Below are 5154 nucleotides of genomic sequence, written 5' to 3' on the forward strand. Positions count from 1 at the left end.
TTTTTGTATTTTCCAGTCTTTAACCTGCATCCTGTTGGGATCAGCACAATAACACAATGACAAAGTCACTCTACTCAGTTTAGGGCAAAGCTCATTGATCAGGACATAGTAATGTTGAGCTACACATTTAACACCTGAACACATCTGATTGTTTTATTAATGATTTTTATCTACATCATTTATTCTTTATTCAGACTGAGTTGGTGCAGTTTGTCAGAGATCAGATGTGATTATCTGGCCTCAGCTCTGAAGTCCAACCCCTCCCATCTGAGAGAGCTGGAGCTGAGTGACAACAACCAACCCCTCCCATCTGAGAGAGCTGGAGCTGAGTGACAACAACCTGCAGGATTCAGGAGTGAAGCAGCTGTGTGGTTTTCTGGAGAGTCCACACTGTAAACTGGAGATTCTCAGGTCAGACACCATTTTTTACTCCTGTGCTGAGATTATTATGATGTGAAAGTTGTGTTGACACTAAACTGCAGACATCAGGCTGATATTATACACAATGAAGTCTATTTGTCTTGTTCAGTGGTTTAATCCATTGACTGTGGCAGAGCAATGTGGAGCTAAAACCTTAAAGATAAACTCTGCAGGATCTTCCTTAAAAACAGTGTATAGACTCATACAGAAATAATCCCTCTCAGTCATCACTTATGAGCCACTCTCAGTGTGTGGTGGTGTATTTATCTGCAGAGACTCTGCCCTCTGCCTGTGTTTTCTTACGTTCTTCTTATTTTCTGTGTTTGGGAAGTTTCTGGGCGTGTACCCCCACAGCGCTCAGGTGAGGTCAGGGCTTTATAAAAAGGTGGGGACCAGATGCCAGACTGTAAGCAGCAGGAATCAAAGAGATACAACACCTGAAAACACAAATTAGGGCTGGGCGATATGGCTGAAAAATCACGATATAAGTGTTTCATATCAGTCGATATCGATAATTATTGAATTTTTAAAAACCTATTTGAAATAAGGACCAGGAGAAAAAAAAGTTAAATTTAAACACTTTTATTTTAAATGTAACCTTTCCTCAGTAATGAACAAACGAACACAGGGGAAAAAGAGGTCAACGTATCCATGAAAAACAGTCAAATAAATAAATATACTGGTTAATTATAAAATCCGAAGTACTGCCAAACTGGCGAACTGACCTTTCCTCGTTTATCGATAATTTCCTCACGCTCTGTCGCATTCATCAGGTTCGTTAGAGATGAGCCAGGCCTGCACAGATTCGATCACCGGCGATCGGCGCACAATGCATGCCAGTTAGTTGTGTGTCCGACTTCACTTTGACTTGCTCTGACGTATTACAAAAGTGGACGGCGATGAAACCACGAGAGCGAGGCGGCCACAGTTTGTAGAGCCAGGCGCTGCAGTTGCTCTCCACCAACTGCACTGCTTGGCTCTCACCTGATCTAACAGCTGATTGGTTCAGATGTCGACTCAAAAAGATGACGTTTTAGATAAACTTTTCATTTTTGTTGGATTTTAGAGATTAAGATTGTATTTGTCTGATCTGAAGGTTTATTCTGTGACAGAAAACATGTGTGACTGATGGTGAAGTTTAGTCGTCAGCTTATTCATAAACTATACAGAGTCTACTGTATATTAACTCTGGACTGTTTGAATTATTGAAGTATTTAACATCACACAGACTGGTGGTCATTCTTAAACTAACGTGTACAGATGTGAAGCCCTGACTATATCTGACTGATCTTTAATGAAAGCTGTTGTCTTGTATCAAATATGAACCTTATAGTCAGACACAGTTTATTCAGCCTGTGTAGTTGAGGGGACAGGTCAAACTGATATGATGCTGATTTACAGGAGAATTCATGTCAAATGGAGGTTGAACCATGAAGATAAACTACAGATCGCCTGTAAAGCATTTTAATAAATCATTCTATCAGAATTAAAACAACTGGAGACTGAGAACAAACTGATATATGAGTCTGATTATATTTGAATAAATCACCATCATATCTGACAGGATGCGAGTGTTTCTGTGACTTCCTGTACAGACTGAAGGCTGCTGGAAAATGTCGGGAAACTGTCAGACTTCACCGCGGCTTTTTGTCACCGCCCCCGCTGCAGCCGCCTGCTCTCGTCTACTCTCCAGGCGAGGCGCAGTTCATCTCGAACGAGCCTTATTGGAAATATACTCCTTAAACTGTGTGTTAACACGTGATGTGGTAGCTGGGCATTCATCCACAGTGGGACTCTGATTAAGGAGTTGACACGAAGGCAGAGAGCGGTCTGTTAACTTTATGCAGGCACTTCAGAGAATGGTATAAAGGTACATGGACATATGCGTATGTGTGGTCTCTGAAAATACAAACAGAAATATATATATATATAAAACCATGTATGGTTTCATAAATGCCTGTAATTTACTAAACTTAACTAAATAATAATTTCATGTACTCCACAGGCACATTAATCATACATTCATCACATTTTCTCTCATTTAGACACAGCACTACCGTATAAATGTGTAACAGTCACATAAGTTAGCTGCATTTCACTTCTGACATCATTTCAAGGCAGTAGGTTAGCTTAACAGGCCCTAACAAGCAGAAACGTTAGCTTGCTAAACACAAAGAAATGATCTCCAGCCATGCCAATATTCCTAACATAAAACAACAAGAAGGACACGTGAAGCATAAATAACTGAAAGGAAATAACTTATAAGAGGTGCTTACATCCGTCACGAACGCACACCGTCTGTCCTCACTCCTTCCTCTGCCTGCAGCAACTGATGAAAAACGAACAGAGCATGTGGCACTGAGCTAACTATGCAGGCAACAGCTCCTCCTACTGGCCACACAGGGGGCAGCAACTAACACTCCTGAGGGATTCTGCACAAGCCTATTTTCTCCTTTCACTGTTTTGTTATGAGTTGCAGACACGAGGCACGAAGGCACAACCAAACATGAAACTGCTAGTGTGTGTCTCACTCAACAGGGTATTGGAATGTTACGTACCTTACAAGGAAGTGCGTGTGTGTGTGTTTGTGTGTGTGTTTGTGTGTGTGTGTGTGGTAGAGAGATAGAGTGTGTTATTAGTTACTGTTAATGTCACTTGTTATGCTTCTGTGCATTGACAGCTCTTCTTTATTCTGTTTCTGCATTATGTGATGTTCCTCTGTCAGATATGTGACTACTTTTTTTAATTATTTCACATGTGACACTAAAAACATTGCTACTTTTACTACAGTAATTTGCACCTGTTTAGAAATGTGTCACCACCAATAGCTAAAACAAAAAAGTTTCCAATAGGTTGCCCGCTGCTGAAAATGTCTGGCCCATCAACATTTTCTGGTTTAAAACCCGGCCCAGTTGAATTTGTAATTGAACAGCCCTGCTTTAAACACTTGATTTCAACTTAAATTTACCCTCATGATTCTTTAAATAAGTGATTTGTGTTTGGCTGCACAACATGAGTTAGTGATGATGGAGCCCCTGGTGGAGCTGGCAGAGTTTAAGAGGTGAAGTCACTACATCTTTATTGAAGTAGCAGCACGTTGTCAATGATATTTATGAGAGCTGTTTTTCACTTTTTGTATTTTCCAGTCTTTAACCTGCATCCTGTTGGGATCAGCACAATAACACAATGACAAAGTCACTCTACTCAGTTTAGGGCAAAGCTCATTGATCAGGACATAGTAATGTTGAGCTGCACATTTAACACCTGAACACATCTGATTGTTTTATTAATGATTTTTATCTACATCATTTATTCTTTATTCAGACTGAGGGGCTGCAGTTTGTCAGAGATCAGCTGTGTTTCACTGGCCTCAGCTCTGAAGTCCAACCCCTCCCATCTGAGAGAGCTGGACCTGAGTGACAACAACCTGCAGGATTCAGATGTGAAGCTGCTGTGTGATCTGAAGGAGAGTCCACACTGTAAACTGGAGACTCTGAGGTCAGTAGAGGGTTGGAGTGGGTCCATGCTGGTTTCAGCAGTATTATATTAAACACAGTTAGTATCAGAGCAAAGATCCAGTACTTCCTGTAAACCTCAGACCTTCTCAGTGGCTCAAAGAGGGGAATGGTGACAGTCTTCAGGAGAGGACAGAGAGACAGACAGAGAGAACAGTCAGCCAATCAGATCAGAAAGAAGCTTGTTGAGATCATGTGTTTAAGTTGATGTGAAGACGACTGTTGTTGTGTTCATGTCTACAGGAAGTGAAGCTGGATTACAGCTGACAGCATCACAACATGTATAGAGACAGCTGTCCTCCTTCATCAAACTGTCACACCATCAAATCTGACCTTGATAACAGGGGACCTGTTATGCTTTCCTGTTTCTGTGTGTGTGTGTGTGTGTGTGTGTGTGTGTGTGTGTGTGTGTGTGTGTGTGTGTTTTATATAGCCTATAGTGTTACAATGAAGGATGTTGGTATTAAATGTGGCCAAAGTTTCAGATAATGAGGTAAATGTATGTAAAAGTAATCCCTGTGAACAAAAACCTCAGACTTCAGACTGTTGTGAATACCCTGTGTTCAACGGCTTTTTCTACTGAAGCTAAGATTTCTTTATAAGGCATACAACTATGAGGCGGTAATTCTAGTTTGAACATTAAAGCATGTAAACAGGTTGTAGTAGAAACCCAGAATCCAAATATGAAGCTGTTAATGAGCATAATATGTCCTCTTTAAAGTGTTTGTTGTCTTCATCTTTGTCACAGCTCTGAGATCAGTCTGACTGAAGCCTACAAATCACTGGCTCTTATTTTATAGAACCATCATTACATTTAGTAACCATGTGTTCTTTATACAGAGCAGAACCTCTGCTGAAGTCCAGTAATCACAGCTGATGTGTTGCTGTTCAGTCTTTGGATGAACATGTAGAACATTTAACATGATATATCTGTCCATCAGTCATTTGTTCTAACAGACTCAGTAAATCCATCATTAAAGTGAATCCCTCTGTTTGTGCAGCCATGATGCGTTCAGGACTCTCAGCAGTTTATTTACACTGTGTACTTGAGTGAAATCTGCAGAGTAAACAGACTTGATGCCCAAAGTCTCTGCAGGTCTGTGAGCTTCCAGCTCAGTGTGTTCACTCCAACACGTTAACATGAGAGCTGGAAGGAAGCCGACTACGCTACACAGCCGCTCCACTCTGCTCTGAACAGGAAGTCCCTACTGGTCTTTAT

At 41.0% G+C, this 5154-nt stretch overlaps 2 long non-coding RNA genes across 3 annotated transcripts in view; one reads left to right on the forward strand and one right to left on the reverse strand.

Moving 5' to 3' along the window:
* Positions 1-15: 15 nt before the first annotated feature.
* Positions 16-5154, reverse strand: part of LOC126387502 (uncharacterized) — a 30023-nt gene continuing 24884 nt past the window's right edge. The window contains exons 2-3 of one of the 2 annotated variants that reach the window (XR_007569688.1): positions 3685-3847; positions 16-134 (exon numbers count right to left, since the gene is read on the reverse strand). This is a non-coding gene — a long non-coding RNA (uncharacterized LOC126387502). The remainder of the gene's footprint in view (positions 135-3684; positions 3848-5154) is intronic. The other variant, XR_007569689.1, reaches the window with a different exon arrangement.
* LOC126387503 (uncharacterized) overlaps positions 3785-5154 on the forward strand; it is a 4178-nt gene continuing 2808 nt past the window's right edge. Inside the window, exon 1 of the long non-coding RNA XR_007569690.1 lies at positions 3785-3918. This is a non-coding gene — a long non-coding RNA (uncharacterized LOC126387503). The remainder of the gene's footprint in view (positions 3919-5154) is intronic.

This window comes from Epinephelus moara, unplaced genomic scaffold, assembly GCF_006386435.1.
Source record: "Epinephelus moara isolate mb unplaced genomic scaffold, YSFRI_EMoa_1.0 scaffold570, whole genome shotgun sequence".
NCBI classification, from domain to species: Eukaryota; Metazoa; Chordata; class Actinopteri; order Perciformes; family Serranidae; genus Epinephelus; species Epinephelus moara.